Genomic DNA, 27,964 nt, shown 5'->3' with positions numbered 1-27,964 from the left:
AATGTTTATCGGGACTTTATTCTGAAATACCTTTTTTATATATTTTTAACGTGGGCTACGAATCACAGTCCTCGGCATTAAGCCTACTGACTGGTCAGTGACCAACTTAGCATGGTTGCTGACATGACTGGGATTATTTTCCTTGTTGGATTTTTTACTCTTACCTGGGACAATCACAAACATAAATTTACAACCATGTCCCGATATGGTTCGAACCAGAGACTATCGCAACAGTAGTTGGACCGTTTTGTCGCCTTTACCACTGCGCTAACCGAGCCAGCTTGACAATATTTAAACAGAAAAGAAAAACCAATATAAAAGAAATTTAATGAAAAGATTAATTGATTTGAAAGATTATTAATTAATCTTAATGCATTCGCCAAACACTAAAATGTGCGCGATGACAGTGAAGTGCGTAGGCTCAAACGCAAACTACCATACAAACTAATTAATGGACAGATATAGTGAGACATAATAATCTTTAGTATAAGTCAGTATAGTCTTTAGAATAAGTTTGGTTAGACTATAGAATATTATCTGGAACAATTTTTTTATATATTTTAAAGTACTTTTTACCAACTAGTTTTACGTGGGCTACGAATCACGGTCCTCGGCATTAAGCCTACCGACTGGTCAGTGACCAACTTAGCATGGTTGCTGACATGACTGGGATTATTTTCCTTGTTGGATTTTGTACTCTTACCTGGGACAATCACAAACATAAATTTACAACCATGTCCCGATATGGTTCGAACCAGAGACTATCGCAACAGTAGTTGGACCGTTTTGTCGCCTTTACCACTGCGCCAACCGAGCCAGCCTGACAATATTTAAACAGAAAAAAACCAATATAAAAGAAATTTAATGAAAAGATTAATTTATTTGAAAGACTATTAACTAATCTTAATGCACTCGCCAAACACTTAAATGTGCGCGATGACAGTGAAGTGCGTAGGCTCAAACGCAAACTACCATACAAACTAATTAATGGACACATATAATGAGACATAATAATCTTTAGTATAAGTTAGAATAGTCTTTAGAATAAGTTAGGTTAGGCTTTAGAATATTATCTAGAACAAGATTTAGATTATAAGTTGTACAGCAGATCACTTACTGAAGCGATCTTCTACATGTCATGATAGTTATATTTTATAACGGAAATCTTTTATTAATACTTATTGCCCATGGGCAGATTATTGAAGTTGTAAGAGATTAATAAAAAAGCAAAAAAAAGACATTATAATAAAACAAAGAAATAACCTTTTTCTAGATTTGGTAACATTAACAAAATAAAGTTACTAATTGATTTGTATATGGGATATCATTGTTTTTTTATCGTTAGCCACGATCTTTCTTTTTTTGCCGCATCCGATTGTATGTATTTATCTTATAAATAAATACAATGTCTATTAATTATAGCGGGTTTGATAGGGATTTTTATTTAAACTTTTAAAACTTGAACAAAAGAAGTATAAAAAAGATATAAAGACAAAATTGTTTAAAGATTATATTACATATACGGAATTTTAGCATATGCTAATTTTTTATCATTCAACTGATGTTTGCAACTGCGCATTTTTATTGATTAATTTGTGCACTAAATAATAATTGAAATAATGAGTAATTATATTTATCGAAGAGATATAACGAGTAGCAAAGATAACAAGAGAATACAAGTGATTGCAAAAAATAAAGGGATTAAATAAATTATTACTAGACTTCACGTAATCAATTTTACATCGTTCGACTTGATTGGAATGAGGCATGTCTGGATCGTAACTAGGATGTTCCGAAACTTTTCCATTAAGTAATTATATTTTTTGACCTACATAGCTGCATGAGATCTGAACGGTGACATGAAGTAATGTTACGGGACGTAATTCTTCGCCAGCAACTCATTTCACGAATGAGTTGCACTAAATGTTGCGCGTTAACGTCGATATTAGCCACTTATGTTTTGTTCGATGTCAATTTATCTTATATGGCATGAGTGTATGGACGCAATAAGAAGAGAAATGGTGTTCCAGATAAAATATTATTTTTTTACAAACCTTGAAAAGGCAAACAAAGATAGTTTTCTATTTATATTAGTTTTTGTTAGTAGCGAGAGTTTATCCTAACGGACCATAATTTTACTGCTATGAAGCTTAGTAATAGTTTACACTAATAACTGATGAAACGAAATTAGTTTGCTATTATTGAAAGAAGTATTGAAATTTTAATTAAGTAGAAAATATATTCCCATTATGTGAATTTTATGCCGTTGTATTCGATGACCTTTCAAAGCCAGTTTTTGATCATGGAGTTGTTAACAATAGATATTCCTAGTGTTGGTTTAACTTACCGGAAAGTAATAACCGGGTTTTCGAAACAACTACACAATTTTCAAGAAAATGGAAATTATTTATTCAAAGTATTCGCCATTTGATTCTATATACCTTGTCCACCTTTCAAGTAATTTATCGATGCCATCTTAAAAAACTCTTTGTCCTTTGAGCAAAACCATTGGTCGAGCTACTTTCTTACTTCATCAAAATTGGCGAAGTGCTGTTCTGATAGCCGGACGGTGAGAGGCCTGAAGTACGGCGGCTGCGATAATATATCCCATTCAGATGTGTTCAACGCTTCTATGTCCAGTTTTGCTTTATGAAACGGCGTGTTGTCGTGCTTTAAAAATCTTTACCGTATCTTCAGACTTATTAAAGACTTTTTGGAATAATGCGTGGTTCAAATTGGTCCTATGTTGTTGGTGGTGATCACTATTAAATGTTTCACCAGGTTTCAACAGTTCGTAATACACCACGCCACTCTGGTCCAAGCAGACATAAAGCATTGTCTTGCGTTCAAAACGATTTGGCCTTGCAATCGATTTGCGGTCTTTCACCAATTGATAATGACTTTTCTAATATGAAAATGAACCCACTTTTCATCACTCATCAATATTCGCTGCAGAAATGTCTTCCGATCATATCATTTCACAGACGATTTTTCGATTTTCCTTTTGTCGATTGCTGTGGTACCCATCTTCCAATCTTTTGGATATCCCTATTGCTTGTTATTGGTCGCTAATCGTTTCTTGGGCCACATTTAACGCTTCTGCCAACTGGTTTTGTGTTTGGGTTAACTTAACGTTTTCAAAGAAATATAAATCTAGGACGGTGTTACTTTCGTGAAATATAACATGTATAGCTTTGAAGCTTTATTGTCAGTGGAATAAAATGACTTGAAAAATGATTGATAAATGAAATCAAAACGTACTATACTTAAGCCTAAACGACATCTGTTATAAAAACCGGTAATAACTTTCCGGTACACCTGATATGGTGCATATTGTCATCGACTCATCCATATAGTAAATAGTCATTATCATATACATAATTTAACTAAATATATGTTTCAGTAGTGCTTCATATATTCATCGTTATTTAAGGAACTATGATGACGGTGTAAGAGAAAACGTATTAATAGGAAATATTAAATCGTATTAGCACTTCACCTTTGATAGATAATTTTCATCAGTAGATAACCGTGATGATCAGACCAAAAAATTAATTAATAACCTTTGAAGTGTTCTATAAATATATTTGTTTTGGGAACTTTCATTGATAAAATACGTATATTAAAACTACATTTTAATTAATTAGATCTAACTAAGTCTATTGTTGATTATGACAATGATTATGATTAAGTTTCATACTCCGGGATTATTGACGCTTCAAATTATTTTTACAAAAATGTATACTCATAATGCATCGTTACCAATGGAAAACATTTTAATTAAATTTGTTCGTTTTAAAATTTTTAAATTATTTCGTTTAATTAAGTATTGTATATTATTCTTTATTGATAACTAGCGACCCGCCCCGGCTTCGCACGGGTGCAATGCTGATACTAAATTAAATACACTACAGAAAAAATATGAACGTTGTATATAAAAACATAGCGGCCCGCTCCGACTTTGCACGGGCATAAAATATATATGCCTATGTCACTCAATGAAAACATGATTAAAATCGATCCAGTATTTTTGGTTCATTCATTACTGCCCTTGGCCTGCACGCATTAAATTTGGAGTAAAACAATTCCTCTTCCCCTATACTTACTATGAAGATTTCCTGCTATCTTTGGAATATCTAAATTCATACAAATTTTATTACATTACACATTTTTAAACGCAAATTTTAAATTTGTAATATCTCCGAAAATATTTGTTTAATTTACATGCTGTAAGGAACCATATTGATCTATATTAATTGCACACTGTATTTAAGGTACTTAATTCGATAAGGATTAATGCCGTATTGCTTAAAATAGCTTCGTAAATAAGCCATTTTCTCACGTAAAAAGTAAACAATAAAAATGGTTAATGTGGGTTATCCCTAAAAGATAAACATATACCATCGCGGACTTTTTTGTAGACCTTTTTATGGTGTACAATACTGTAGTACATTAATTTGATCTAACTCGTAGGGTTAGGCAGCGTTTTTGCTAATTGTTAAATAAGCCTAAAAAATAGGTTAATTTACGACATCACGTTAGAAACCTCTAAAATTAGCAATGTTGCCTTAGTATATTATGCATGTATTATACATATAAACCTTCCTCTTGAATCACTCTATCTATTGAAAAAAACCGCATCAAAATCCGTTGCGTAGTTTTAAAGATTTAAGCGCACATAGGGATATAGGGACAGAAAAGGCGACTTTGTTTTATACTATGTAGTGACAAATACATTTTCGTTAAAATAATTAATATAGAATATGTAGCGACCGCCACAAACCTTTAGGACACCACACATTCATCTGCATCAATGTCAAAGGTTGGCAACGCTGGTGGATTGGTACCATGCGGTTCCCGGCTATAAAAATCCGGCATACCTCGGTCTCCAGTTCGACCGCAGATTCTACCGTCAGTTCAAATACAGCATGCTATTTGCAAGGGCAATGGCGTATACAGCCTATTATCTCCACTCCTCTGCAGAAAAAGTAAACTTCCAATCCCCCAGAAAGCGACTCTGTACAAAATGCTAGTTTGTCCAGTCTGCCTCTACGGAGCACAAGTGTGGTACAGGTACGTCTCTGAGAGACAACTTGAAATACTCCAAGTTTTTCAATCCTAAAAGTTCGCGCGTTACTCAATGCCTCGTGGTTTATGAGGAACGTCAACACTCAACTCGAATCAGGTATCCCGTTTATGAAGAATTTCATGCTCAGTGTGAGGTTCTACATAGGCGCCTTAGAATACCACAACACCTTGATTAAATCCCTACCCATCCACAAACCTCAGTAGCAAACCAACTACGACAATCCCAGTCGTAACCCAGGGTCTCTGTCGCCCGCAAAACACTCACTATCCGGAACCCGAAGCGACATCAGCAAAAGACCATTTGGTTCTAGCTGGTCATCCTGGAATAAGAAAAAGAAACATCTGTGTTGTTTTCTCTCAGTGTTTACAGTTCCAGTGCGAATTCCTTTCACAAAGTAGTAGTAAGTGTTCGGACAAACAATCGCATCGACAGCCATACATTCCTACATAGATGAGCAAATTACTATGGCGAAGACATTTATAGAGTCTCGCATGAAGAGACATTCCCAACACTTGGTCTTATTTCGTCTTTAATTCTCCAGTGACCAGTCCTGTATTTGCTCTATACTGCTGATATCCCAACAACAAGAGAAACAGTATTCGGAGTATTCGCAATGACACAGTTATTGTGGAAAAATATATATCTCTATCTAAGGTTTTAGAAAAAATACAAGCGGTTGTCAACAATATCTAAAAATAGACTAAAGACTGGAAAATGTAGCTTAATAAAGTTAAAATGATATCGACCTAATTATATCACTGGATGATGCTGAATACCTTAAGTAGATTCAGCTAAATACCTCAGCTTCCATCTTGATGGTGAAACAATAATCAAAGAGATTGATTTAGCGGGTGCAAATACAAGGTTGTACTAAAACGGTAATCCAACGCAGCTAAAACAAAGTTCTTCGATTAATTACTAATGCTTATCGCTACGTAACCAACGAAAAATTACCCAATGACCTGGAGGTCAAATGGATTTACGAAGATGTCCAAGATTTCGCACCGTGGTAGCAATACAACTAATGACAATACGCAGGAAATCAGAAGATTGAATCGAACCAAACTACACGAACTTGTATTGTATTAAGGATATCTAATGTAAGATGTGATTAATAAAAAAATTACACGGGTCAACACTAAATTAAACTCTGACACCAACCTCAACTAAAAGAACAACAACCTAAAATATAGAAATATAATTTAATATGTCTATTATTTAATTCACTATTTAATTAAAATTTGCTGATTACCTTCCAAACATCTTTTACAACTATTACAAACAACATGTGGAGCCCATGTCTTGTCTTGATTCCGAACAGGACAGTTAAAATATGTTTCGTAGGCTTCACAGATAACGTGAAATGTATTTAATTTGTATTTTACGTCTTGAAGTTTAATAAATTGCCCACAACAAAATGCATCAGCATCATATTTATACTTTCGCAACGACATTTTAAGGTACTCTAGATTTGTTCATAACACCTGATCATTGTTTATCACTCTAGTGCCATCTATTAGCGCTGTGTGAACGTTTAAACCCCACTCTGATCGCGTGGTATTTTTAAATGTATTAAAAATAATTAAAATTTATTTTTAAAAAAATCAAATTTGAGTATTATTACTATGACTATTACAAAAGCAAACTTTTTACCAAAAAAAAAAGTTATTTTCTTTTCGTTTTTGTTCATAACTAAGGGGAAAATCATAAAATAATCTTTAGGACAAAGAACGAAAATTTTTTCGTACAGTCGTGTTATCAATGGATTAAAATTACTAAATTACCAATTCTCATAACAAACATGAGAATATATTCAATATTCGATCGCTACGTTTTACTCGAAATCCTAGTGAATCGTAGCATTTTGATCGCAGATAAATCGAACCAGAAAAAATATCGAGTACATCCCAGTGTTTTCCTGAATTTAAACGGTGCTCCAGTCGGAATTTAACTACTAATCAAGGTCCACCGCTCGTAATTCCCTAATTATCAACTTCCGCACTCCGTTTCCGCTGCAAAAGTGTCGGAAATGAGTTAATTAACTTATTTGTTTAATGTTGGCGAAGTTGCAACGCTCCCGCTAGATATTATGGTACGGGGCCGTTAGGGACTTACATTATGAAAACGTAATTTTAACTTCTTTAATAATAATATACGTGCCTTCCCACGAAACGCCGTGAGAAAAAAAAAGACTGAAAATGAATATAGTCTCACATGGAAAAGAAATGATCTAAAACTTTTGTAATATATTATTTTTTGTTTTTTAATTTGCTGATTCCAATATCTCAACATGAAAAATCAGCATCATAACCTCAGAAAAAAGATAATTATATTTACCACACATTTTTAAACGACCATATAATCACGGTATTTAAATTAATGAAGATATAAACTCAGTTGTATCTTATAGGCTTGTGAAAAAAAACTACATAATATTGAAGGCGATAAACTATATTTCTGTTTCACTTTTCTCACTAAAGTGATTTTTTTTTGGACTTAATTTTAAAGTATTTACTACAGATGGTGTTTCTTCGTATTAAATGGCATCGAGAACATTTGTAACCAACTTCATGTTGAAGCCTCATTGACAGGTTTCACTTCTAGTATGTGTCATTTCCAGGGGTGTGCAACTCCAATGGTAAGTAGTGGGGCAAAATGTTGCTTAGTTCAAGCATTGACGGCACTGACAACGTGAATTTGATTGGTTAGTTTAAAATAGTTATGTAGAAACCTGTAAGGAAAATACTTTGCTTTGATTGGTCTGCCATGTCGCCTGACTATTTTGTGACGTCAATTTTATTCCATAATAGTATTTGAATAAAAATCCAAATTTAATTTTTAAAATTAATTTATTAAAATAAAGTCCCGCACAAATATACATAAGTGTAAATAATATAAATATATATAAACAAAAAGCAACAAAAAAACAATTATGAACTCTATTCTAGGCAAAATTAAAATATCTATAATTCTTCTATAATGCCTTCCCATATTTGTTTAGTGCCATCAATTTTATGGGATCTATTAGAGTTCTAACTTATCTTGATATATTCAAGGTAAACTTTAAATCATTCCCTCTTGATATTGCATTAACTTCAACAGGCACATCTCATAATAACTTTTAAAATTTGGTCTTGGAAATCACTATGGATTGGACAGTTAAAACACTAAAAATGTATGTGTTTTTTAAAGATATTTAGATTTTAGAGTATTTAATCTGTGGAACTACTTAATGTAGAATGTAGACAAATATTGCATGTTGTCTCTTTTTCAGAAGTTTTGTTAAATAGCCTGAAATAAGACTAAAACACAATATTAGACTCTTGTTTTCGTCAGAGCAAAGTTCTCTGGAACTGAAAATATAGACTCAACTGGTGATTTAACAACCTCAAACGGTACTAGATCTCCCGTTAAAAAAGAATATAAGTTATCTAACATGTTTATCTTCTTCACAATTTTCTCCGGGAGAATGATGTGAAAAAATTGAAGTGATGATGAGCCCTTTTAAAGATTACTTGAACATACTAGGTGAAAGATGCTGTTTCTACCTTCATGACCTCTAATAGATCCAACAAAATTCTTTAATCAATCTTGGTTGAGATTTGTTAAACAAATGTAGTTATTTGTAAATTTAGACACAATAGATTTCTTTAAGGTAATAAATCCCCTAAAAGTAGCAATTCAATTTTTAATTGATGGCACCGTAACAAATATATTTTCTTAACAAGGTAATCAAATTTAAATATACAATAGCTCTACTATAAAATTATTGAACACCGATTGTTCTAAAAAGTTAAAGTATTACAAATATTTTAGGGATATTTTACAATTAAAAGTAATATTTATTACTACTAATTATTCAGTTATCTTTATTGTTACCTTCTTGTAAGACTTCTTTATGTAGAGACATCACACTGACAGCATACGAACAACTTGGTAGGTTAATTGAATTTTATAACCATTAATATCTTCATAAGTAGGTTTTAATTTTCTGTAAACAAACAATTTATAAACAAACATGTAGTAGATAGATAATTTTATATGTACCTGATAAAAACAATGTTGGATATGCATTTACCCTAATATCTGTTCCTGGAGGAAGGGTAATTCTAAATTTTTCACTAAAATATCCGGGACAGACACCATGACGTTGATATATTTGCATTGTGGTTTATCCAGGTAACTTACTACTATTTACTTGATTAACCCATTTTTGGAAAGGAGTGAGATCATTCTTTGGGAAACGATGTCTAATTTCCGTAGATTTTTACCCCGGTATACTACATCTTTTACTACACTGACGCATTGTTATCAATTTTTATATTATCACTCCATAATAATTAATGTAAAACAAAAAATATGCACCACGTAAAATGAAGATTTCTTGATCTAAACAAAAACCACAACCTTCAAATAACAAAATTAAAAATGGACACCCATAAAAAATGCTGACTTCGCACAATTGGATCGACCAATCACGTTCCATGTTAGTGGCGGCACCAGGAATTTAAACTAGCCAATCACAATTTGCGATCGCAGCGCTATCGTTGATTGAACTAAACAAAACATTTCCCCAAGGTCGCCTATACCTTGAAATTTTTATTTTTTCTATGGTCATTTCGTCGAAGTGTGAACAAAATATTTTTTCACTGCGTTGAAAATATTTAAATTTAAACCGAGTAAACCGCATTTGCGGGAATTTGTACCTTTTTTACTTTAATATCAATAAAAAGGCGGCTGAAGGTCTACAAAAACCTACAACGCATTTGGAGATCCGGAAAACTGAAAAATGTTATAAGTGTTTTTTTTTCAATTTGAGGGATAAGTATGTCTCATTTAGCGACTAAATACTTAAAGAAACTGCTAATGAAAAACTGCAAGTTATTAAACATATCGTAGATAATAATAAAAAATTACTGAAGGCAATTAACTTGATATAAAATGTTCTCCCTGTAGAAAGCTGATAAAATAATAAGTAGCACGTACGGCAGTAGAAAAAGTACAAGTAACAGTCAACAAAATCTACAAATGGACCAAAAATTGCAAAAATTCAACTTAGTACCTCCAAATATGTTCATATCAATTTTGCATTGCGACGAAATAATAAAAATTTAATTATATCACACAATGGTTGCCCTATTCCTCAAGCAGAATCAGCTAAATACCTCAGGATTGATCTTAACGGTAGATTCAATTGGAAACATAATGTTAGAAAAAAGCAATACACATTTGAACAAAATTAAAACAACTATACTAGTTAGTCGGAAGATACTCCCAACATGATCTAACATCAAAGAGATTGATTTATCAGACAATCATAAAACCAATTTGGACCTATGGGGTGCAATTGTGGGGTTGCATTAAAAATTAAAATCAACTAGTCATCCAACGCTGTCAAAACAAAATTCTTCCATTAATTACCAATGCCTGTCTCTACGTAAGCAACGAAAAACTGCACGATAACCTGGAAATCAAATTGATTTGCGAAGTCATCCCAGATTTTGACTTAAAACACGAAAGAAGACTACTAAATCATACTAACGTGGCAGCAATACAAGAGTTTAATACTAGTAAAATTTGCCAAAAGTGAGCTTACGCGGCACCCACTTTGCACAGAGCTTTTTCATACCCAAATATTCGTGAATGAGGTGATGTAGACGTTCAGTCGATATCTTTAGCGTTTAGAGTTTCATTCAATTTACAGTCATTCAAAATCATTTTGTGGGTTTTTTAAATGTTTTCGTCGATAACAACCTCTTTTAGGCGTCCACTGGGTTCAGTCTTCAGTGCTCATTTCACCACGTCTAAACTTAACATACCAATCCTTGATGATTGATTTTCCTGGCTCAGTGTCCGGATACTCGGCATCAAGTCGAGCTTTTGCTTCAACTGCATTTTTTCTCTCCAAAAAGCAATATCTTATCAACACACGAAATTCCTTTTTATCCATTTTTTTCACAATAACAAAAGTTACTTCACTCAAAATGCTATAATTCACAAAGTAATGATTTGACAGCTGTCAAATTTATACACGTATCTTTTGCGGGTTAGAGCTAACTGAAAAACATGGACTTAATTCTAATAGCGCCATCTATATGTCAGGCCGTGGACTTTTCAATTGACCCGTTAAATTTAACCATACCAAATATCACGCCTCTGATGCCCTTGTGTTTATCGTAAAGGGAGGCAAATTTCGCCCAAGCCTATCAAAATATAGAAAAATATATTTTGAGCTTTTTCATCGAACATTTTTACATTTCCCCTTTATCTTTATTTCACGAAATTCTCGCACGATTCTCGTGTAGTTATAACACAGTCATCACGTTCTTTTCCAGCGTAAAGTCATTTAATTAATTCACCCTCGGCGAAAAGTTAACGGCGACCATCCCGTTATTTTCCCCCCTCTGCAGCCTCCATCCCGATTTTTTCCGCCAACATCTATTTCCAACGCGCCAACATTCAAACAGATTTTTAAAAGGGGAAAAGCGACCCGTAAAAAAACGGATAAGCCGGTATCAAAATGTTAATAAAAATCCCGAGATGTCCCCCCTCCTTCTACCCTTCCCCACGCTATATAAACAAGGAAACGGTGAAAAAATTTCAGCACGAAAGACCGACCTGTCGCCCCCTTTCCCCCCGCACCTCCGTCGTCGCCCGAACGTCTGTTTTACTTCACCAACAAAGTTGAGTGTATTCTGGCCTTTGCGACGAAAGGGTACAGAGGGAAATATTCGTCGGGGGGTGGTCGGGTCCCCGGTGGCGTCGCCTCGGTCCCCTCCCTGGTATTTAAATGAAATTTAACCTGACATTTTGCTAGTTTATTAGCGACCTTTTTCTCTGGAACGTGCCCTTAAGATTTTACGCTTCCCCGCTCGACTAAAAAGGTTCGTCTACACTTTGTTCTTGCACGGGGATATGTCATTTCGGGTAACGCCCGCCCTGTTTTAGAATTAAAATTAGTTTTTCGCCGGCTACAATAGAACGGGAGAGATTTATAATTTAGAGGCGCGAATGAGTAAATTGAGGCCGGGGGCGCGGGTGAATTAGTCCGTTTTGGTCTAGTTGTTGTTCGGTTTAGTTGATTTGATATTCCTTACATCCCTTGAAGTTTCCTTTAGGATATCGGTCGACTCTTCTTTGGTTAAGATTAGTGTTTGGAACTATCGACTGAAAACAGCCGAAACAATCGTTAGTCGCAAAACAGTCGAAACAGTCGATAGTTAGAAAAATAGTGACTGAAAATAGCAATTAATATTTTCAGTCAAATGCAGGGTTCGACTGTTTTTCAATTCGTGATGTTAGACGAAGGTGTACGAATCCTTTCATATACAAATTGTGAGAGAGGAAAGGACGGAGATAATTGCTTGGGTCAGTTAATTTTATATGTGGTTATATTTTCCAACGTTAGAAGCGAGACGGAGATGTATAAATTCCTTTACGAACTAACTTTAAAAAAGAAAACGAAAAAAATAACTACTGAATGAATATGAATATTATAATAATAATAATACATAGCATGCAAGTTATAATGTAATTTTAAACGAAGCGGTCTTACTTTTATATTTGAATGTTCTGTGGTTCTGCAAAAAGCAATGTGCAAAAGGAATGAACAATACTTGCCAAAAACTATGTGATAAACGCCAAATAACTACCTTTTCAGGATTAATGGTATGGAATATTTTCCTGAACTTCTACAATGCATATAAACTAGACGAATAATTGATATAACGTAAATATATACTTCTCTATTACCTTGTCAAAATACAATGATGAAAGAGATTCTGAGATTCATGTTAACTGTTTGTACTTTCTTCATAGTCATTGAGTCTTATAGCATTCTTAACAATATATATATATATATATATATATATATATATATATATATATATATATATATATATATATATACTTATACAGACAGACTAAAATTAATTTTTTGCCCATAACATTTTTGAGGGACGCTTGGCTTGCAATGCCATGCAGAGTTGCCAAATCTAAAGGCAAAAGCTATATATTGTACTAAATACTAAAAAAACGTATCTACTCTATTATTATTTTTTGTCTTAAAACAAAATATAACAGTTAATGTCAAAAAGTCTTGTTAAATATATTATTTTTTTAAAATAAAATACATCCTTAAAGCAAATAGCATAGCTGTAAATTTGGCAACATCAACTCTTTAGAATTTCGGCTTGCGGCGAGTAGATTGCGTCTACGAATAGTTCCGAAAGTAGCCGAATCTTTCTTTCTTGTTCTTTTGTAATATTTTGTCATTATTTATCTGCTCCGAGGAGTTATATAAACCAAAATATATAATAAATCACAAAGTTTTAAATACTATGTTATGAATTTATTTCAACCACTTTCTATTAAATAGAGCTTATATTTACAATATGCTGAAAATGCATGATACTTCGTTAGCTTTTAGCTTCGTTATAACTTTTTTCTTTTTGAAATATCTATAAAATCAGAAAGATATAAGTATAATAACAAATAGACAGAAAACCTATACAGAAATGGCCATATTTCATTGTTACCTTTATTATAATCTTCAAATAAGTTCTGTTTCCATATTATTTAAGATACCCTGTGTTCCATAACAATCTACAAAATTAGTGTTATAAAATGATAATATTTTATTAATAATTCATACCTTATACACCTATTTTGGCATTACCTGCAGCTAATTTTGCCTATGAATTAATTATACTGTGGTACGAAAGGCGTGGTAGAAAAGGACGCGAGTTGTGAAAACTGTCAGGTTATGTTAGAACAAGTGCGTATGTGCAGTCCTAGCCAATATAAACTTGTATAGGCATGGATGGCGAGGTTTTTTACTGTCATTTCGATAATTTTTAATGTACAGTGTCTTGATATGTCAAAATTGAGTTCGAGAGTGACTGGAAATGAGGTGTATAAGCTTAGAATGTTCATGGACATCAAAAACAACAACAGCGAGCACAACAATAAAATCGAGCGATTCCCCAATAATAATACGGGAAATCTATTGGAAATGGTTCCAATAAATCAGTTACATTTGAAATTACGTGAAAATCATTTGACCAGCAAAACAGCCGTCGATGTCGTTCAACTATTGTTATTGTCGGAGAAAGGTCACAGAAATCTATAAAATAAATATACTGAATAAAATGCATGTATTAAGTCATAACACTTAATTATTATGATACAAATTATACTAAATACACGCGTTATGTGAAAGCCACAATAAAACTCGTATACGTACTAAAATATTGGTCATATGAAGTACCTTTTAACCAAACAATATACAATGTCATTTAACCCAATTTACATCCACCCCTCAATTTCGTCTTTTAAATAAACTAGGGAAATAAATAATACCAACCCTTGGTCCGCGTATAAACACGGCCGTTGCAAATTCCGCAATATTACATTTTAATATTTACGCCGATCTTAATCAAATATTAATTGAAAATTAAATTTTCATCATTTTCGAACAATTATCGCGATGAGTGGTGGCCGATGCGTTATAAAATGTAGTATTAATGTTTGGAATTAATGTTTTTTTTGTACGTTTTTTGGTTTGGGTTAGTTTAATTATTTTGTAACGTGTTTTTTAGGCAAATTGCATTGTTTTTGTAAACAGTGTTCAGGAATTTTTTTCGTATTTTATAGATTCTATTGCACTCTATTGTAATTATTTGTATTACTCATTGTTTATAGGTATCTTTAGTACAATATTTATTTACAAATTAATGTATTACTATTGTTGTGTAACACTTTAATTAATACAAAAACATCACTGTTGTCCAGTAACTGTATCGCTTCTACATTGCTGTAATATATTAACCTTCTATGACCTTCTTTCATGTTCTATGACCTAATCTTGGATAACTTCGCAAACTCATTTAATTTCGAGTTTTGGTTATTATTCGAATTACTTAGTTCTGACTCAACCAGCAACCTCATTTTTGTAATAATAAGTCTAAATAAGACATAATTGAGAAGTAAATCATTACAGTTCTTTGATTTTAAGTCTGATCTGCTCCGCTTTTTGTCTGACATGTTATCTGCTGACTCTGAGGAATCGAGTATCACCTCAAGTGATATAGTTCCATACCTTTACCCTTTCAATAAACGCTGTTACTTTATGAACATGGTCGATTGTTTGGCGATTTCTAAATCCAAATTGGAATATTTTGTTAATAGTTTAACACGTTTTGATAGCATTTTCTCAAATAATAGCAATAATAAGCGTAATTATTTGCGGCACTTGAAACATTCTGGAACTTGCTTCAGTTTCAAACAGGCAGTAAATATGTATGTTAGCATTGATGATTGCTTTTCCAAGCAGTTCCTTTACTAATCCCGATAAAATGTCGTAAATTCTAATAGTATTTTTAGAAATGAAGCTGTTAAACAGTATCACAGACTGTTAGTGCTGATAAACAAGTGTTTTCATTGTAAATTGTATATAATTGGGTTGTAATACTTTAGCCAGATGTTTTACGCATAATTCAGCATTTTTTGCATTGCTATTAAAACAAGTCTAATATTTTATTTTATTTCAACCATTTTTAATGATCAACCATTTTCCATAATCAGTTGCTTTATATAACATCTTCCTGAAGGAATCACGAAATATATATACGTGGTCATTGTCCTCTATATTTGTTCACCTGCTTGCCTTTGATGATCTTCTTTCTGAATAACGCTGTTTTTGCCACTGTTTCGATGGTATAGATTGTATAAAATTACCTCTGAAGACACCTGCTTCAGATTCCTATAGTTTACGACCGATCAAGTGAGCTTCTTTGGTGGCTGTACATCATAAACTGCAAGATTCTACTAGAATTCAAGTAAACGAGTTTAGTTTACAACTTCAGTCTATTTTTGGTGGCCTTACAACCCACCTGTGACCCCCACCAGGAATCAACGAACTAATTGTATTTTTCAAAGAATGGATGTTTCTTAGTTATAGTATTTACGACCGATCAAGTGAGCTTCGTTGGTGCCTGTACATCATGAACTGCAAGATTCTACTAGAATTCAAGTAAATAAGTTTAGTTGACAACAACTTCAGTTCGTTTTGGTGGCCTTACAACCAACTTGTGATGCTTGTGTTAGGAATCAACGAACTCATTGGTATTTTTCAAAGAATGGATGTTTCCTAATTCTAGTAGTTCATTGCTAGAAGATTTTAAACTTACATCAATATACTTTTGGTACCTTTACGCCTTGAACTGCGATACTTTTAACTGATCTCTAGTAAATAAAATGAAGGAATGCTTCCAACAAATGCGCAATGATTGCTGATCCAGTGAGTGTTATGAAACGTGTAGAGTTTAAAAAAAGGATTTATTTTATTTGTTATTACCAGCAAATCTAATATATATATATATATATATATATATATATATATATATATATATATATATATCCTGTTTCCAGAATAAAGTGTTGCGAGTCATGATGCCCCATATTACGTGTCCACCAAACTGGTTCAGCGCGATATCCCCTTAGAACCCATAAGGAGTGTCATTCGAGGTGTTAGTGTGAAGTACTCTGAAAGACTATTAGTGCATCCCAATGTACTTGCCAAACAGTTAAATGTGCTCGATGACACTGAAATGCATAGGCTCAAACGCAAACTACCATACAAACTGATTAATAGGCACATAGAGTGAGATCTAATAATATCTAGAATAAATTAGAATATTTTTCAGAATAGATAATTAGAATAGACTTTAAAATAAGTTAGAATAGTATGTAGAATAAGATTTAGATTATAAGTTGTACAGCAGATCACTTATTGAAGTGATCTACATGGGTGGTTATATTGCATAACGGAAATCATATAATAATACTTAATGCCCACGGGAGATTGTTGGAGATTCTCTTAGAATAATTTAGAAAATATATTTGAAAATTAGTTAATTTTGTTGGAAAGTACATACCAAAGCTCGAGTTTTAACTTTAAAGTGACTTTGAAAAGAATGCTCTAATGTAATGAGATGATTGTTTTAATGAAGGTTTCGATATGTAGCTGAGTAATGCTCAAAAACCTGCATGTTGAATTTTAGAATGTATATATGAATTGTATATATATTTGTCTTATCACTCTTTTAAATAGTAGGCTGATGATTCGAAAAGCGATTTAATTACATTAAAATAACCGAAAATAAACCGAACAAACACTACGAAAGAAAAGAACGATGCTAGATTTGCCCGTTCCGTCTCGAAATTAAAACTCGACCATAGAGATTCCGCAAATAATTCACCGTCCATTCATCTCCACCAACACGTACCGATCTCGCCCGGAATAATATCTCATGGACATATTCTCGAGTCCGCAGGCCGGAAACTTCCCGTTTTATTGGCCGACTGGATCTTACGTGTTCGGACGCTCCTCGCTTGTTTACTTCTGCTCCAGTCACGCCCGCCTTCACACCCCTGCCCCTTTGTGCTCTTTTCCCGGACGGTCCTAATTGAGTTCCATTGCCTCGCGATCGAACTGAACTTTTTTCTTATCTTCTGTCGCGGAAAGCTCTACGGTAGATAATCGAAGTATTTAAACGGTCTTGGTTCGAACGAGTTCATAATTTATAGAATAAAATGACATATATATCAAATCATAACATTGTATACGTAATAATAATTATCAACCGACCTGGTATATACGAATATTAAATATTGCCAATTTAAAGACTTTTTGTCAATTTTACAGTCGGAATAAACCTAGTGAAGTAAGCTTCTAGCAAATCTAATTTATAGAAAAGTTTTATAAGCAAATATGAAATTTGTCAACGTTTGTAACAAACTAAAATATTTAAATAAATCGATATAAAAAGGATATTTTTTTTAAATGATATGAGTTTGGATAGTTCACCTAATTTCTTCTATAAATTTATAATACTGTACTGAGATACTGCTTTCACATCTGTTGTTTTATTATCTACATGTTTAAATATTTTTTTATGTATAACATTGATAAAATTGTGTTTAAAAAGGTTTTTAAAATACTGCTATAAATTTTTTTCTTATACTGTTTTCAAAAATTATACATTAAAACACTCAAAATAATCATAGAAGAGACCATATTATTCCAGACCATCAAGTGGGCCGCCGTAACAAACACGGAACAATAGAGCAAAAACATAGATTACATTTCTAGAGCCTTCCACAACATGTGGTGCACTGGACTACATGTTAAGTTGAAAGAGCTTTTACTCCATACGCAATTTCAACTACTCAAATCTCATACTTCACAGACAGACTTTTGTTGTGAAACACTGACCTCCATCCAATATATTCAGGTGTTCTGCAGGGCAGTGTTCTTGGTCCACTGTTATATTTATTGTATACAGCTGAGCTTTCGACCTCAGAAACACTACTGTTGCAACATATGCTGATAATACAGCGGTTTTATCATCACACAATTCAATCAGCCACAAGAAACCCCTAACTTCATCTTAACAAAGTCGAATTGTGGTTGAAAACATGACGTATCAGAGCAAATGTGACAAAATCTGCCCATGTAACATTCACCCCTTGTAGAACAACTTGTCCCTAAGTACTGTTGGGCTTTAACTAAATCAAATGTATTGGCTGATAGGGTGTAAATCTAAATTATCCTTAGATAACAATGTTTTGCTGTATAAGTCAATACTTAGGCCCATTTGGACCTATGGTATTGAACTGTGGGGTATTTCTAGCAAATCTAACATAGATATCCACCAAGTTATCATCAATATCCCATATTACATCTTCAACAAACTAATTCAGCGCTATATCCTCTTAGAACCTATAACGAGTGTGGTTCGAAATGTTAGTGCAAATTACTCAGAGAAACTGTTAGTGCATCCCAATGCTCTTACCAAACAGTTAAATGTGCGGGATGACAGTAATGTACGTAGGTTTAAACGTAAACTACCATAAGAACTGATTAACAGACACATAGAATGAGATATAATAATCTTTAGAATTAGTTAGAATAGTCTTTAGAATAAGTTAGGATAGAGTTTAGAATAGGTTAGAGTAGTATTTAGATTAAGATTTAGATTATAAGTTTGTACAGCAGATCACGTACTGAAACGATCTTATACATGTCAGTTAAGTTATATAGTATAACAGAAATTATATTATATGCCTCGGGGAATGGAGGTAAAATGAAATGAGACAGAGGTTGTTACATTATGTGACCCTTATTTACTGACGATATAAAATAAAATATGGAAAATACTAGTGATAACAAGGATCGGAGCTAGGTGTACTTGTTAACGAGGCTTGGGCAGTCGATGGTGGCACGTCTGAACTCAAAGGTGGTCAGGTACTGAATATTCGAAAGTACCCTCCAATAATCTCCCAGATAAACGTCTCGTGGTTGCCAGTTATTCGTTATCGTGTTCTAGTTGGCGCTGCTGGCACCCCGCCCGTATGCAACATCGATGATTATATTTCTGTCTATTTTATAGATAGTCATTCCACGATGTAAAATTCGACATGCCTCAAGGTCGCTACATATATTATAATACTTATTGCCCACGGGGAGATTACTGAAATTCTAAGAGATTAATAAATAAATACTGTTTTCAAATGAAATTTAGCTTAATGAAAAGAGCTAAGATATATTTATTTATATTCTATTTTCATTATTTAGCTAACAGCTAAAAACGATAAAAACGTAACTAAAATTAAAATTATAATATATTTATTCTAGGTGTGAGAATTTCAAGAATATTACGCGGGTAGTCAATAGAAAAGTCCCCGGCCTGACACATAGATGGCGTTACTAGAATAAAATTCATATGTTTTTGACATAACAGCTGTCGGATCATTAGTTTGTGAATTATAGCATTTTGAGTGAAGCAACTTTTGTTATTGTGAAAAAAACGGATAAAGAGGAATGTTCGAATGTTGTTGTTTCGAATGATGCTTTTTGAAGGGAAAAATTACAGTCGAAGCAAAAACTTGGCTTGATGCCGAGTTTCCGGTCACTGCCCCAGGAAAATCAACCATCAAGGATTGGTATGCTCAGTTTAGACGTGGTAAAATGAGCACCGAAGACGGTGAACGCAGTGGATGCCCAAAAGAGGTTGTTGCCGACAAAACATTTAAAAAATCCAGAAAATGATTTTGAATGACCGTAAATTGAAATTGAGTGAAATAGCAGGACACTCTAAAGATATCAACTGACCGTGTACATCATATCATTCACGAATATTTAGGTATGAGAAAGCTTTGTGCAAAGTGGGGGCCGCGTGAGCTCACTTTTGACCAAAAACAACGACGAGTTGATGATTCGGAGCAGTGTTTGAAGATGATCAAGCGTAATAAAAGCAAGTTTTTGCGTCGATATATGACAATGGATGAAACATGGCTCCATCATTTTACTCCGATGTCCAATCGACAGTCATCTAAAGCGTGAAAAAACGCAACAGTCAGCTGGCAAGGTTATGTCGTCTGTATTTTTGAATGCGCATGGAATAGTTTTCATTGACTGCCTTGGAAAAGGAAGGACCATCAACAGCGACTATTACATAGCGTTATTGCTGCTATAAAAGAAAGTGCTGCTTCACCAAGTCAAAGCACCGTGTCACAAGTCAGCGAAAACTATGGCAAAAATCCATGAAATGGGCTTCGAATTGCTTCCTCATGAAGCAAAGGGCAAATCGTACCACAAAAACGGTATCGAAAAATTGGAGGGTCGCTATAATCAGTATATCACCCTTGAAGGGAATTATGTTGAAAAAAGAAAACTAATTTACCAAAAAAAAAAAACGTGTTTTACTATGATAGGCCGGGGATTTTTCAGTTCAGTTCTTAACTGACATATGTACATGTTTGGAGTGTGCAAGGTACGTAGATGCTATTAGATATAGGACATTAAGATATAATAGAATGCAGGGTACATTTACAGCTCATAAGTGGTGTAGAAAAAATCAAATGCTAAAGAAATATATCAATAATATATGGATATTCAAATGCATACTTTAATACTAAAATATACCATATTTGATGAATAATCTAATTTTGTTTTGTTTTTTATTTTTCTTTAATATTTTCATTACCTCAGTTAATATTTTTTATTTATATTACTTTCAGTTCTTTCGAAAGAGGAAAAAGCTTAAATAATAATGTACACAGTATAATACACTCCTTTTATTTATATATATCATATCTATTAATAACTAGTTAGTTTCCTAAAAGTTCCGAAAAAAAGTTACCTACAAATATTACGTATTCTATCCGAATCACTTTTTCATTTCCCGGGTTGTTAATATTCAACGAGAACGACTTTTTTCCTGATATGCCTAAAACGAAAAATATACCTGGTATTTTTCACGGACCGTGACAGGACTTTTTGGTGTATTAAATTAGCGGGCGCGCACACAGGTTTTCTGGGCCTGCTCTCCGCCGTGATTTATGCTGTCGGATTTTCTTCTTAATAAATAGCTGGCCCGTATCAAAAACATCACCCTCCGCCCTGGGACCATCCGCCCCGACCGCCAACCGACCCCGTCGTCCCTTCTGCATCTCGCCACACAAACATGCCACCCCTCCATCCTCCCTCTGTTTCCCGGGCCTCGTAACCTGAACAAATGAACAACGTTTTCCTCGGTATTATAATCAGCAATTTCGTTATTAACGTCCGACGTAGTGGAAACGTTCCTTAACGTTGTAACGTTAATCATCGCTAATTAACTAATCTCGTAGCCAGCCGAAACCGTTTCTCCACCACCTCGATCTGCTTCTTTCCGTAAAAACATTTAATTATAAATTATGGCGAAACCGATGCGGGAATGTTTCAACCAACACCGGTGAGGAAGTTATGGGACCGTTCGTACAGCTCGAGGGGGAGCCGGAGATGCCCGGGGTGGTTTTATAGTAAACTAGATGCAACACTGTACACCTCTGAATGAAACTGGTGTACTGGTTAATGTATCTTACAATCGGTAATGCTGTTTAACGTTGTACGGTTGCTCTGCGATGTTTTGTGCCGAGACTGGATCGATTTTCAACCGATTTGGAGAAAGGAGGAGGTTCCATGTTCGGCTGTATATATATTTTTAATGTACGTTCACCAATTTCTCCGTCGATTATGGACAGATTTTCAAAATACTTTTTTTATTCGAAACAGTGCACTTCCGAGGTGGTCCATTGGAATCAAATCAGGATCCGATTGTGGAAGAGCGGGAAATCGAAATTTTCACATATTTTTTTATCTATTTTTTTATTATTTAATTGTTACATAGTTACTAGTTGTTTCCGACCAACCTACAATTTGTCTTTATGACAATTTAAATCTAGTTATATAACTAGGAGGACCCATCGGCCTATCTCAGTCTCTGATGAAATAATGTTTATACATGTCATTAATGTATTTTTTATTACATGCACCTCAATATCAGATGGTTTAATTCTTTTGAGTCGGTGTCCTATTCTCATGGTATCCAAAAGTTGAAATACTTCAATGTTCTCATGTGAATGAAGTCTTTCCTCATGCCCTTGCAATTCTCTTGACATACTGTGGGTGTCTGAAAGTCTCGATGTAGGTAGTCAATCCTGTAGTATTTGGGTGCGCCCGTAATAGTTCTCAGGTCTTTGTTCTGAAAAATTTGTATTTTGTTTATGTTCTTCTTTGCAGAACATCCTCATAATTGAACTCCGTATGTCCATATAGGTTTCAGTATTTGCTTATATAATAGCAATTTATTATGTACTGACAATTGTGATTTTCTTCCAATTAGCCAATATATTTTCTTATATTTCAATTTCAGTTCTTTTATTTTCTTCTTTATATGTTCCTTCCAGCGAAGTTTTGCATCAAGATTCATTCCGAGATATTTAGCGTTGTTGCTTGTTATTGGTGCTTGTACAGTCTGATTATAGATGGCCTGCACATGCTCAGATTTACTTTCGTTAATTTTTATTTTCCTTTTGTCCAATCATTTATTTCGTTACTTGCCTGTTGTAATTTTCGCGTGGCTTCTTCGCTATTGTCTCCGACTGCTATAATCGCAGTATCATCAGCAAATGTTGCCATCATAATATTCTCCATTTGTGATATATCATATGTGTAGAGTAGATAAAGCATTCGTCCCAGTGCACTTCTTGGTGGTACACCTGCTTTAGCTTCTTTTATTGTAGAGTAAGCTTCTTCTCGTTTAACTCTATATATTCTGGCTGTAATGTACGATTTATATAGTTTATGAACAAGGCCGTCATGCCAAATCTTATCGAAGGCCTGTGCTAGATCTAAGAATATATCTGAGTATACTGTTGTACTTTCGTGTGCTTTCTCAATAACATCTGTTATTCTGTGGACCTGATCAATTGTTGAATGCTTGTTAATAAATGTAAACTGTTGTGTTGCCATTAAGTTTTTTTCTCTCTATGATCGGTTTTATTATTTTCAACAAGAATTTTTCAAAAACCTTAGATACTACTGGCAGCAGTGCTATAGGTCTATCGGCTTTTATTTCATTTCGTGACATTCCAGGTTTTGGGATCGTTATTATTTCCGCCATCTTCTAAATGCCTGGGACTTATTTAAAATAATCAGATATTTGTGTATAATGTTATTGCTGAACTAATGTGACTAAAAATCGAAAGTAGTTCAGTATAAAAGCCATTCAATTTGCTTTGCTTGCAAGCAAAAACCATACCATGAGACGTCGTAGAAGTACTACTGGCAACTGTTTGTACGGTGTAACACAACGTTAAGCTCATACGCGAAGTTCGCGGATTCGGTTCCCAACAGGGTTGTTAACAATGATCTTTTTGGTTTTTTAGTATTTTTATTTAGTTATTACAATGAATTTCTTATTTATTTTTTGAAGTCGGTTCAATTTTTTTGTTAAAAATATTTTATTCTAGAAAATTGTTCCTTCTAAACCTAATGAACTACAATTATAGATTATTTAAATTTTGCAGTAAGAAAATAGTGGATAATAAAATAACAAACATTTCAACATATAATAGTAGATGCTATTGAGAAATTATAATTATAATTCTTAATAATATTTAATCATAATCTAATCATCGGTCCAGTTTTGCACTTCTTCAGGATTTTGAAACTATATACCAGCCAAGCTTTGGCGGGTAAATCATAATCTAATCATCGGTCCAGTGTTGCACTTCTTCAGGATTTCGAAACTATATACCAGTCAAGCTTTGGTGCTATGTTTGGTGAATACGCTGAGTGTGTCAGAAGTCATCTGTGTTGCAACAGTGTCCGTCGCTCTTGCAATATGTGTAAGAAGATTACTCGACGTTGTTCCTCCAAAAGTTTGTCCTTTAGTTCATTCAATAGACGTCGATGGATATCTGAAGTAACAGTTTAATTCGGTTTTAGTAGCTGATAATATACCATAGCTTGCCGATTTCACCATATGCGCAGCAAGGTTTTACGACACTTAATTCTACATTTTGTATTTAATTGAAGTATACTGATTCAATGAAACTATACTAATAATATTCAAGTGCTATTATATATAACATACATATAAATAAATATGTTTTTCTTTATATCAACATTTATCTTATTTAATGATTCTCTCAAATTTATCTAATAAGTGTAATCTGGTTTCAGGTCCATTGTCTCGTATCTAATCGTGGTTCAATATTACGGTAAGTGATATTATTTTAAATACATTTATGTATAAACTAATTTAGTTATTGAAATAATAATATAGAAAGACATGTGTTTGTTTATGGATATAATTTATCTATTATTTACGAGGTTTTCTTTACCCATAATATCACGTACAATATAAGGAAAACAAAACATAAAAGGACGATGATATAATGGTCTACTTTATGAAAGATTACCGGGGATCTGTTCCGTTCTCCTTAGAGTCGACTTTCCTAATGGTATAAGACGTCGGCACGGTCTTATTTCAAATTCTAATTCTGGAATAATATGAAGACATAGAGAATCTTGGCGCCATATTAAATACATTTTCAGGATTTTTCAGTATGTTATTGTAATGTATAAGGAAAAAGGAAAAGTCTTAGTAATATAGTCTATAATAAAGCCATTTATTTCTAACTAATCCAAATATATATATATATATATATATATATATATATATATATATATATATATATATATATATATATATATATATATATATATATATATCTGAGGACCCACTAGTATTTTATGTTAGTCTCTAGGGTAATAATGTTTATACACTATACAAGGTCAAATGGCCTAATCCATTTAAGAATGTCTTCTGCTGGTGTTATCCAAGAGTTGTAATACTTCCATGTTGATATGACAATTGTCTCTCCTCATGTCTTATTGAGGTTATCTTGATTTCCTGAGTTACAGTTGATATCTGAAGGTCTCGGTGTATGTAATTAGTCCTGTAGTGCACCTAACAATACTTCCCAGGTCCTTATTCCACACTGTTCTTCAAAACATGTATTTATATTACTTTTCGGGGAATATCCCCATAATTGAATTCAATATGTCCGTATAGATTTTAATACTTACTTGTATAATAGCAATTTATAATGTCCTGATTATTGTGGTTTTCATCCAACTAACCAAAACATTTCCCTTCTTCCAGTTCCAGTTCTTTCCTTTTCTTCATATTCCTCCCAGCGAAGTTTCATTCCGAGATATTTAGCGTTCTTGCTACATGGAATGATATTTATTGTTATTGGTGCTTCTGTGGTGGAATTATACGTGAACTGTACAGATTTACTTTTGTAAATATTTATTTTCCTGGTTAGGGTTTTATTCTTTATATTTTCCTTTGACTGTTGTATTTTTGTGTGGCTTCTTCACTATTGTCTCCGATAGCAGAAATCGTAGTATCATCAGCAAATGTAGCCATCGTGATATTTTTCATTTATGGTATATCACATGTTTAGAGTAGGCAAAGAATTGGCTCCAATAAACTTCCTAGTGGCTTCCTCTTATTTTACTCTAAACATTCTGGTTTTAATGTAAAATATTAATAGTTTAGCGTATTCTTTCGCTAACATTTTCTGTAGTTTATGAACGAGTGGTCAAAGATCTCAAACTGGTGTGTCAGTATTGATATTTCTCTCTATAATTAGTTTTATTCTTTTTAATAGGAATTTTTCAAATATCTTAAAAGTGGTAGTGGCAGTGGGATAAGTGTATAATGAACTGTGATGATCAGCATTAAATCATGTTATAATTGTTTCTTTTTGTAATTGGTGTCGAGTTCTAATTACTAATTATCGAGTTGATGAGCATCACCATAAAGCCACTATTCTCCAATTTGTTACTGAGTTACAGTCGGACAAACTTGAGAAAATCCAAGAACTCCTTTGGAATGGCAGAGAGTTTCACATAAAGGTATATAAAAGTACTCTTATACGAAATCGAGCTACTTAAGAAAATTAAAGCCGAAAGAGAACTGTGCGTCCCAAAAATACAATAACACGGGGTGATAAGTTTGTTGCAATATAATCGAGACGAAATCGACGTTTAAGTGTGTCTCAAATTACCGCTACTTTAAACGTAATACTAGAAAGTTCGGTTTCAACTACAACTGTAAAGAGGCTGTCTGTTGGCTTGAGAGGATTCGTAATAACCTACTGCTACTAGTAACTACTACCCATAAGAGAAACAGATTAGGTAGTACATCATGTTAATATTAGATTCCTTTATGCAACCCCATTTATACACCGTATACACTGACTTCAAAATTTACAGTTCAAAATAAACAGTTTATTGTAGAGTGTTAATCAAAAGTCACAAAAATTATGCTCCATTTTTTTACATGCTCTTTTCTTGCTTGCCACTATTTTCCAACAACAATTATGGATATCACACTCTAGAGACTGTTGCGGCATGATCGTAAATTTACGTTTGTGATTATCCTTAGACAAAAGTGCAAAATCCGATAAGGAAAATGATCCCAATCACGCCAGTAACCAGGCTGGGAAAGATCGGATGTCTTCTCGGATGTATATATATATATATATATATATATATATATATATATATATATATATATATATATATATATATATATATATATATATATATATATATATATATATATATATTATAATATCTTTTTGGATAATTATTTCAAAAACCTGTATCTTATCGTAGAATCTTTGATAGATTAACGGAAGATATAATAAAAAAATTAAGAAAAAATATACATAATTTTAATGTGACCTTCACCTTTCTCCTCATTCCCCAATTCCCAGATCACTTTCTCCCACCGTCCGCGTGCAAATAATAATAAACCCTGGAAAAAAGGAACCGAAGAAAACAAACAGAAATTTGTAAACTCCCCGGAACTTCCCCTATTTATTCAACTAATCCCGCTGTCCTTTTCATCGTCGGCGCTGACAAGAATGGACGATAACGCGCAAGACAAAGAACAAGGAACATCCAGTCTGAGCGACGCTGATATTATTGTATTATGTGGAATGGGGGAGGTCGGGACGTCGCCGAATATAATGAGATTATCTTTAAACGCAGCTGTTAAGCCGCCATCAAAACATCGTTGATAATTAATGTAAAAGCCACGAATTTCGTCACCGAAAACTCGCGGAATACTTTAAAACAATATATTGATAACTTTTCTTTGTGATCGTTCGTTCTCGTTGATGCGAGGGAGGGATTTTTAGGAACCTATAATTTTACCCTTCAGCGTGTAGTTTGACGCGCTGTAAACTTAGATTAAATCGTTTCTTTGTTCTAGAGATAATAGAATTGGGAATGTTAAATTGGATTCTATAACTCGGGATATTAAAGCAACTCCTACAATTTACCCTCTCGGCGGATCAGTATTTGAGATGATGCGGTGTTGTTATCGGCTCCTTCGCAAATTGGCATGACTAATTTTGAAAAACTACACCATGATATTTTTATATATTTACTTTAGTTGAAAT

General features: G+C 33.5%; 1 long non-coding RNA gene across 1 annotated transcript in view; it reads left to right on the top strand.

Annotated features, from left to right (window-relative positions):
• Positions 1-27,223, top strand: part of LOC143195905 (uncharacterized) — a 58,636-nt gene extending 31,413 nt beyond the window's left edge. Inside the window, exon 3 of the long non-coding RNA XR_013005610.1 lies at positions 24,663-27,223. This is a non-coding gene — a long non-coding RNA (uncharacterized LOC143195905). The remainder of the gene's footprint in view (positions 1-24,662) is intronic.
• The last annotated feature ends 741 nt before the right edge of the window (positions 27,224-27,964 follow it).

Source organism: Rhynchophorus ferrugineus, unplaced genomic scaffold (genome assembly GCF_030347505.1).
Source record: "Rhynchophorus ferrugineus isolate W39M unplaced genomic scaffold, kcgeb_rfMv2 rfM4, whole genome shotgun sequence".
NCBI classification, from domain to species: Eukaryota; Metazoa; Arthropoda; class Insecta; order Coleoptera; family Curculionidae; genus Rhynchophorus; species Rhynchophorus ferrugineus.
Note: the sequence above shows the minus strand (reverse complement) of the source record. Positions and strands in the feature narration are given on the sequence as shown.